At 35.9% G+C, this 10,479-nt stretch overlaps 1 long non-coding RNA gene across 2 annotated transcripts; it reads right to left on the minus strand.

The window, feature by feature from the left end:
- Positions 1-1,096: 1,096 nt before the first annotated feature.
- Positions 1,097-5,134, minus strand: LOC111089675. Of its 2 annotated transcripts, none has more exons than XR_002613909.1 (2): positions 4,713-5,134; positions 1,097-1,914 (listed from the first exon to the last, which is right to left on the minus strand). It is a non-coding gene; the product is annotated as an uncharacterized LOC111089675 (long non-coding RNA). The 2 variants fall into 2 exon arrangements; XR_002613910.1 differs by having other exon boundaries at positions 4,416-5,134.
- Positions 5,135-10,479: the final 5,345 nt, after the last annotated feature.

The raw sequence follows: 10,479 nt of genomic DNA on the forward strand, positions 1-10,479 counted from the left end.
AATCTAGGATCCTGTATATTTTTAGTAACGATCTAGGATCCTGTATATTTTTAGTAACAATGTAGGATCCTGTATATTTTTAGTAACAATGTAGGATCCTGTAAATGTTTAATAACAATGTAGGATCCTGTAAATGTTTAGTAACAATGTAGGATCCTGTAAATGTTTAGTAACAATCTAGGATCCTGTATATTTTTAGTAACAGTCTAGGATCCTGTATATGTTTAGTAACAATCTAGGATCCTGTAAATGATTAGTAACAGTCTAGGATCCTGTATATTTTTAGTAACAATCTAGGATCCTGTATATTTTTAGTAACAATGTAGGATCCTGTATATGTTTAGTAACAATCTAGGATCCTGTATATTTTTAGTAACGATCTAGGATCCTGTATATTTTTAGTAACGATCTAGGATCCTGTATATTTTTAGTAACAATCTAGGATCCTGTATATTTTTAGTAACAATGTAGGATCCTGTATATTTTTAGTAACAATCTAGGATCCTGTAAAACCTTAGTGTTTAAAAGAATTATCATCAACTTGATTCAGTTGTTTTGTTGTTAACGTTTGTTTTATTTAAAACTTTTTTTTATTACAGTTATTAAGGGTTTGCCGTACCGTGTGGGTTAAGGATTTTATGAGAGTTAATAATGGTGATTAGTTATTCTATTAAATTTTCAAGCATCGTCCACGTTAAATATTTCAATATTTATTTGTGATTTGGCTTTTTAAAAAAGTTAATTCATCATGCGTGGTTCATTATAACTTTGTGGTTTCAAATACGTGGTTCATTATATCTCTGTGGTTTCATATACGTGGTTCATTATTACTTTGTGAATTTTAAAAGGTGGTTCATTATTATTTTGGACTATAAAAATATATCTTACTGTTTCACGTATAACACTGTTTTTAGCAAAATCTGACCAATAATTGGTTGAGAAAAGAAACTCGCTTACTTTTGCAACGTCATCAATATTTTATCAGTGTTTTACTCAAGTAATTATTTTATCTAGAAATGATCGTGGTTGTATAGGAAAAGTTCAGATAATTGTGTGAGACCAATTTTACCTCAAAATAATGCAGACAAAAACATGGTAATACGTTCAGAAGTTTTTATTTTTCAATTGGTTACATAAAGATGTGTAAAAGTAAACGAAAAGGAAGAAAGAGAAAATAAAACTAAGGCTTACCAACGGATAAGCTATATACAATGAATCGGCATCACGCATTACAATAACAATGTGACGAGTGCCAACTTACAATAATGTAGCGAAACGTTCTATTGGATCACATCGGTTACTATGGCAGCGTCCCCGTGTAAGTAATAACGTACAAAAACTTTATTGGGTCATCAGCGCTCATCTCGACAACGGCGTGACAGCCGCCATTTTGTAAGTTGATAAGTTCCATCAAATATGACAGAAGGTGAAACTTATCATCTTTGAATGAACAGGGTACACTGTAAACAAACGACAATACCTTCGACGATACTGGTCACGTCTCAACAAAGGCTGTTCGAATAAAACAGATCTGATATTGTTCAAAATATTTTGGGGTCTGCTAAAATATAGCTTTCATAATTGTAACTTGGAACGACCCTGATCTGAACGTGCACAATGGTGACTGCAGAGTTGTGGACATTTCCTCCCAGGACTCCATACTTCTTTACATTCCATAAAGCTGATTACAGATATGGGAAGCAAAGAAGCACCGTGTCCTGGTGAGGTCAGAAGGAAGACATCAGTCCTGGTTGTGCAGAAGTAAGAAATTACGTGTCACACCTGGTAGTGTCCGAAAGTAAGAAGCACTGATGATGGTGCAGAATTAAGAAGGAATGTGTCGCATCCTGATGTGCAGAAGTACGAAGGAATGTGTCGCATCCTGATGTGCAGAAGTACGAAGGAATCTGTCATCTGATGGAGTGGAATTTAAAAGTATGCAAGATCCACCCAGAATCTCATAATTACAATAATCAACTCACAATACAGTGACTACATCCACATCTGAACAGCTACAAACATAATCCACCTACAGCTTAATATCTACAAACATAATCCACCTACAGCTTAATATCTACAAACATTATCCACCTACAACTTAATATTTACAAACATAATCCACCTACAGCTTAATATTTACAAACATAATCACCTACAGCTTAATATCTACAAACATTATCCACCTACAACTTAATATTTACAAACATAATCCACCTACAGCTTAATATCTATAAACATAATCCACCTACAGCTTAATATCTACAAACATTATCCACCTACAACTTAATATTTACAAACATAATCCACCTACAGCTTAATATCTACAAACATTATCCACCTACAACTTAATATTTACAAACATAATCCACCTACAGCTTAATATCTATAAACATAATCCACCTACAGCTTAATATTTACAAATATAATCCACCCACAGCTAAATATATATAAACATTATCCACCTACAGCTTAATATATACAACAATAAGCCACCTACAGCTTAATATTTACAAATATAATCCACCCACAGCTTAATATCTATAAACATAATCCACCTACAGCTTAATATCTACAACAATAAGCCACCTACAGCTTAATATCTACAACAATAAGCCACCTACAGCTTGATAGCTACAACATAATCCACCCACAGCTTAATATCTACAACAATAATCCACCCACAGCTTAATATCTACAACAATAAGCCACCTACAGCTTAATATCTACAACAATAAGCCACCTACAGCTTAATATCTACAACATAATCCACCCACAGCTTAATATCTACAACAATAAGCCACCCACAGCTTAATATCTACAACAATAAGCCACCTACAGCTTAATATCTACAACAATAAGCCACCTACAGCTTAATATCTACAACATAATCTACCCACAGCTTAATATCTACAAACAATAAACCACCTGCAACTTAATATCTACAAACATAATCCACCTACAACTTAATATCTACAAACATAATCCACCTGCAACTTAATATCTACAAACATAATCCACCTACAGATTAGCTGCACATAATCCATCTACAATCTGATAGCTGCATTCATAAATTGATAATTTGACATAACCCATCTAGATAACTAGTATTAAGTTCTTGAAATGTTATTAGTCTCATAAGATGCTCGTAATTTGTATTTTAATCGGATTTTCGTAATTTGAAAACTTTGTATTTTAGCCCATTTTCTCTAGTAATTGTACTGTATTATTTATTCTGATTTTTTTACGCCAAAGAAAATCAAAGTTAAATCACTTTTCTTGTTATTTCCTCCCTTTTCTTTTAAAATTATAGAATAAAATAACATCGTTACAAGTAGTCCCACAGTTGGACAGCGCTAAAAGAAGGTGTTCGATTTCCCTCGGTGGACACAGCAGATAGCCCAATGTGTAATGCATTCTATAAGTTAATATCCCACAGTTAATTCCCACCGAACGTTAACAAATTAGTAATGTTACTTTACACCAGAGGGAACTGTTTTCAAGTCCAATTTCAGAGAATGTATGTACATATATATTAGATAAGAATAGTTCACTTCAGATAAAGAGAAAAACACAATCCTATTTAGGCAAGAGAGATATATAAGTGGCATGTCTGCGTACTTACAACAAATCGTCTGCTAAAAGTTTTTAAACTTACAGAATGAACTGGATAACTTCTGTAAATTAAACAAAGGAATGGGATATTCGTTTTTTACCTGAAGCCGTTCTTTCTATCCCTGTTGTATGGAAGCCTAGATTTGATCATTCGTCTTCTCCAGAATAGAAAGTTCCTAGAATTTGATACAACTTGCACAGCAGCCATTTTTAAAATCCACCAGTACCCTATTTTTTTACTAATACGTGATTTTTTTTCAAAGGTATGAAACGCCTGATTTCTATAACAACTAACACATTGGACGTTTCACAGTTATTCCACTTATTACTACCACCGTTTCACTTAACGTTTCATTTTACTTGCGAAATGTTGTCAGAAATAAACGAAATATTTGAGAAACAATTTTTTTTGTTTTCTGTAACTATGGAGTTTTACCAATTATTACTGGTTTTAAATATTAATATTTTTTCCAAAGCAATTAAAACTCTAGTTTCTATAGCAACTAATACTCACTTTTCCAAAGCTATTAAAACCCTAGTTTCTATAGTAATTTAATACTCACTTTTCCAAAGCTATTAAAACCCTAGTTTCTATAGCAACTAATACACACTTTTCCAAAGCTATTAAAACCCTAGTTTCTATAGCAACTAATACACACTTTTCCAAAGCTATTAAAACCCTAGTTTCTATAGCAACTAATACTCACTTTTCCAAAGCTATTAAAACCCTAGTTTCTATAGCAACTAATACACACTTTTCCAAAGCTATTAAAACCCTAGTTTCTATAGCAACTAATACTCACTTTTCCAAAGCTATTAAGCTCTCTGGTTTCCATGGTAATTAACATTAGTCTCCTTTAAGTTAACAAACTTACAAGTTTCTAAATACTCAAATCTGCTAAGTAGTTGTTTCTATAAGTTATCAAATAGTTTTTACATTTAAAATTTTCTAACGTTACTAAAGTACGAAAGTTTCGAGGACTGAGCGAAGTTTGTCATAAGAAACTCACTTTAAGTTATCACAGTTTCTACACACTTCAACCGAAACTTAACTATTTTACTTTTAAACGAAAAATAAGTAAGCATAATTATCAACTCACAACATAAAGCAAAACTTCAGAAAAAAAAGTTAGTTTGATTCATTTTCTTGTATCCACACGAATCAGTCAGACCACGTTAACATTAGAAACGAGATATACGCCTGGTACAGTCATCCCACAAGTCAACGAGAAGTCGGTTCTCGGAGCTCTGTCGTCGTTCCAAGTTTTTCTCTTATCACTCTGTCCAGTGCACTCGCAGACGTCGCTCGTGAAGTGTGCGTCAGCGGGCACGTGCAACAGGACGTTATAAATCCGAGCCGAGTCTAGGACCCACCCCTAACTGTAATTCAACATCCCTAATGGACCGAAGCTCAGCAAAACGTGACTCGGTAGTTTGTTTCTCTCACTGCGCTTCAGCTGGTAAGTTGCCGGCCTCGGACTGCTGAAACAGCCTGTCTACCTCCGGACCAGATTGAACCTTGTCCTTATAAGGCAGGACTAGCTCGCAGGGAGATCCAGGGATGCTACTTTTGGAACCTCTCTCTCTGCTCTGTCTTGTTCTATTAATATCTCCTGCTATACAAACACCAGGATCTCCCAGAGGGGGTATTCCCCCCTGCCCTTGGAAACGGCAAACGTTTCTTTTCCATACGGTTTAGTGTGCAAAGAAATTTCATACATGGAGCTCGATTTTTTTTTTAAATTCATGTTGTTGAATTTCGCATGCTTTTCATCAATTTTAACTTTTCTGTGTTAAATGAAAGAATGGAGAATGTTCCTTTCCCAGTTAGAGTCACAAAGAAATAAAGCGGCAAACAAAGAAGTTTTGTTTTTTACTTGTGTGAAAGATTTGGGTTACAACAAGCCAGTTTACGTGTTATAATCCACTTTATTATGTCAGTTTTTGTCCCTACCTTTTGTGGGTTTGGGTACAAGAATCGTGATTTCTGACCTTGGACGCCAGTATTTTGTACCCGCGCAAACCAAAACATCTGTAGCTCATCCAGGGCTTCACCCATAATGCAGTTCGTCTAAACTGGCATCCGGCATGGCATTTACTAGCCCCTAAAAAAAAAAAAAAAATACACATTCACTTCTTAGAAAAAAGAGATGAACCACTCTTGGGTAGGATCCTTTTGATGAAAGGATGCGTGTCCAGTGCTCCGTCCGAAACCCAGCAGATCCAATAAACTCTGTAGCTTGTTCTAATCTCTCGTTGGTTTAATAATCAGATTCTTTCTTGTTACCCGTTTTAAGTAGTTTCTTCTTGGTCAGCTACTCTTTTAGTTAGAATTCTTTCAGTTATAGCTATTTGATCAGTTACTCCCTCAGTTATAACTTCTTGATCAGTTACTCCCTCGGTTACAACTTCTTGATCAGTTACTCCCTCGGTTACAACTTCTTGATCAGTTACTCCTTCAGCTACAACTTCTTGATCAATTACTCCTTCAGCTACAACTTCTTGATCAGTTACTCCTCCAGCTACAACTTCTTGATCAGTTACTTCTTCGGTTACAACTTCTTGATCAGTTACTTTTTCAGTTATAACTTCTTGATCAGTTACTCCTTCAGTTACAACTTCTTGATCAGTTACTCCTTCAGTTACAACTTCTTGATCAGTTACTTCTTCTGTTACAACTACCTATTTAGTTAAATTTATTAACTATTTCTTATTTCCATCCTTCCCTCATGGTAAATGTATTTCTTATATAATATTTTTATCATATCTATATAAAACACCACTTGAAAACTGGTCTGTCTAATCACTTGTTCTTGGGGAGGTAGGGAAGTTGTTGGAACCTACTGAACTGAATAATTATTTCAAAAATACAACAGCGACTTTTACAGTAGACTATTACTAATTTTGATAATTGTAATTATTAGAATCAGAACTTACCTGCTGTAAAAGTTGCTGTTAATTATGAAGTAGTTACATATTTCTGCCGCGTACAATAAACCACCAGGAAACTTAAAGTTAGCCCTGATTATCTGACACGTTGTTCATTATTATGCTCATATATGTTTACATGACACTGTTGGTTTGAATAGGCCGATCAGGGTCATAAAATCTGTAATTTTTCTTAGCTTCATTTATTTATTTTTTTAAATACTTATAGCAATTAACCAATCGCAACTAACTTCAATATTCCTTACTTGGTGGAGGGCTCGGCCCTGTCGTGGAGCTCTGAATTTCAGAGATAGCGAGCCGGGTTCGAATCTGTAAAATACCAGAGAATATACCCCGCACTTTAAAGCTGTTGATGCGTTATAAGACTAACAGTCAGTTATTCAGCGTTGATGGTACTGCTAACGGACTGTTTTCCCTCTGGTCAGTAATTGAAAACTTGAGACGGCGAAAGATAGCCTTAGTAGCTTTATCATAAGCACAAAATGCAAATACCTTGCGGAACGTTTGAAGTAGGTTAAGCCTACAGAGGTAGTATCAAGACTGTCGCAAACGTAAACGAAGCTTTGAAGGAATTATCTACAACAGATTTTAAGGCCGTGACAGTGATATTATGAGAATCTTGTACTAGGTAACCCGTCAAAACGAAAGCGTTTGAAGACAGAACTCCAGCGATCTAAAAAGTGTTAGTAAGGACACAACTTATTGAAATTGTTATCATATGCATACTTCACGGACAGTATTATCGCTATTTTGCCGCCATACGTTCCTAATTTTTTATCAGTCTATTCAATACCCAATTTATTTAGTTGGCTTATTTTACACGAGGCCCGATATTAGTGACCTAGCTTTAGACAGAGACTGGAGAGAGAGAGAAGATTAGGATGAATCATAGCGGTTTTTTCAGCTGTTGTTAAACTATATGATACTCGACGGCCAACAAGGAACGGCCTTGTCAAGCGGGTCAGCTTGGAGTACGTTTATCAGGAACGGTTTCTATGGCTACGGCTTATCATGATTCATCATACAGTCCCTACATTTAAGTAACACGTCATCCCAAACAACAGACAAGGTCGAGTACTAACGAACAGAATGTTTAGTAATCGTGGTAGGTGAAGCCGAAACGGCGAGTGTGTAAAAAAAAACAACCTGCGATTATGTTGTTAAACGAAGCACCAGACTTGGATTTGACGAAATGCGAGAAACTGTGGTTTAGTGACGGTATTAATGTAAAGGATTTGACGAAATGCTGAAAAATTGTTCTTTAGAGATAAAGTAAATCTTGCAATGAATGAAACTGAAAACGTTTAACATCTGATGTTTTTAAATTACTTGTATTGAGGCGGAGTATAGAATTTTACAATCTACACACAAGCCTCGAAGCCTAATATTTCTGACCTAACTATAAACCCACGCCCTTCATCTGCTGATCTAAACCCAAACCCGTACCCTTGATCATCTGATCTAATTACAGACTTACATCAATTGATCACCTCATCTAATTACATTAGAGGTGTAATAGTAGGAACAGTCATTTCATTTATAGTCCCAGTTTCTTCTTAGTTTTGCTATTCCCAATATCAGCCCCCCCCAGTAGCACAGCGGTATCTCTGCAGACTTATATCGCTAGAAATGGGGTTTCGATACTCGTGGTGGACAGAGCACAGATGGCCCATTGTGTTGCTTTGTGCTTAACTACAAACAAACCCAATAACAACTCGTAACTTATAGATTTAGAGATAACAAAAGCTATTAGATAATGGATAGTTTTAGCTGTGAAAGGAGAAGTTTGTCAAAAAACATGTTTTTGTTTATACTATTGTATCGAATACCACAAGAGAATATTTAGTTGTTTTTATCCAAGTATTACATCATACTGTGAATACATTAAAGATTCGCCTCACATTTCTTGTTGAAAAAAAAGAAAATTGTAGTTTTTTTCATTGGATTTTTGAAACGAAAGATTTAATTAATCTCGTGTAAAGGGATTTATAGTGTCTCTGTCTGAGCTTACAATCATGAAACTTTCAAACGAGACTTTCTATTTAGAATCTATACAATTTACTCCAAACTGAGAAAGCTCAAACAAAAACGCTGATATTATGTAAGTAAGTTAGATTTTCAAAGAAAATTAGAATATTCACAATTGCATAAGTATTCAACCCCTTTGCTATGGCAACCCTATTGCAAAATATTGGTTTGAAAGGTCAAACAATTAGTGTAATGACCTCCGTCTGTGAGTATTCACAATGGTTCAACTTGATTTCAGAGCAAATGTATCTACTCAAGCCACAACTCACATAGTGATACGATAAACCATCCATGAAGATCAAGGAGCTTTCCAAACAAGTCAGGGATAAAGTGTTAGAGAAGCACTGGTCAGGAGAAGGTTGCAGGATAGTTTAAAAGTCACTGGTCAGGAGAAGGTTACAGCATAATAATCACTGGTCAGGAGAAGGTTGCAGGATAATAAGCACTGGTCAGGAGAAGGTTGCAGGATAATAAGCACTGGTCAGGAGAAGGTTGCAGGATAGTTTAAAAGTCACTGGTCAGGAGAAGGTTGCAGGATAATAAGCACTGGTCAGGAGAAGGTTGCAGGATAGTTTAAAAGTTACTGGTCAGGAGAAGGTTGCAGGATAGTTTAAAAGGCACTGGTCAGGAGAAGGTTGCAGGATAATAAGCACTGGTCAGGAGAAGGTTGCAGGATAACTTAAAAGTCACTGGTTATCTCTTTGACTCCGGTGAAGTCCATCATTGTGAAGTGGAATGTGCGTCATACCCACATCAGGCCGTCCTTCCAAACCAAGCAAGCAGGAAGCTGGTTAGGGATACCACTGTGAAGCCAACAATGACTTTGAAAGATTTGCGAAGTTCCATGTCTGAGATGGGAGTCAGTGTTCATACATCGATAATATCCTGGTCAATACACAAAGCTGGCCTATATGGGCGAGTGGCAAGAAAAAAGTCATTACTGAAAAAGAATCATCTTAAATCTTGTATGAAATTTAAAACAAAGCATGTAAATGATACTGCAGCCATGTGGCAGAAGGTTTTTTGATCAGTCAAGACAAAAATAGACGATTTTAGTCTAAATTCAAAGCGTTACGTCTGGCGCAAGCCCAACATAGCACCACCCAATCAACACCACCCCAACTGTTAAGCATGGTGGTGGCACCATCATGTTATGGGGATCCTTCTCATCAACAGAGACTGGGGGAGCTTGTCAGGATTGAGGGGGAAAATGGATGATGCAAAGAACAGGTGAATCCTAGAAGAAAACCTGCTTGAATCAGCCACAAATCTAAAACTGGGGCGAAAATTCACATTTCAGCAGGACAGTGACCCCGACTCACATGACCAAAGAGACAGTGGAGTGGTTTCAAAAGAAGAAAGTGAATCCATCAACGATCCCCAACGAACTTGTCAGAATTAGAGCGATGTTACCAAGAACAGGGAGCAAATACTACACCATCCCATTGTGAAAACTTGATAGAGACCGATCCAAAAAGGGTCATAGCTGTAATTGCTGCCAAAGATGCTTCCACCAAGTACTGATTTAGGGATGTGAATACTAATGCAATCAGTAAATTTCAATTTATGTATTTTCTTTGCAGGTTCCACTGACATTCAACCTCCTGCACACATAACACTGTTAGGTTTGATCATTAGAGCTTTGAATGAATACAAGTTCAAGAAAAAATGCTAAATTATTAGTACGGGGTGAATACTTTTGTTAAGTACTGTAGGTAACCTCTATTACTTTATTTAGTTTATCTGGTGTTATTGGTCACCTCCATCTATAGTGTTTGAGTTGACTTCTATTTCCTTAGTTAGTCTATCTAGAATTTTATATTATCTATACACCTGGAAAAAAGTTAAGCACCCCCAAATATTTTTCAGGATTGCTTATTGAAAATAAGA

Source organism: Limulus polyphemus, unplaced genomic scaffold (genome assembly GCF_000517525.1).
Source record: "Limulus polyphemus unplaced genomic scaffold, Limulus_polyphemus-2.1.2 Scaffold7002, whole genome shotgun sequence".
Lineage (NCBI taxonomy): Eukaryota > Metazoa > Arthropoda > Merostomata > Xiphosura > Limulidae > Limulus > Limulus polyphemus.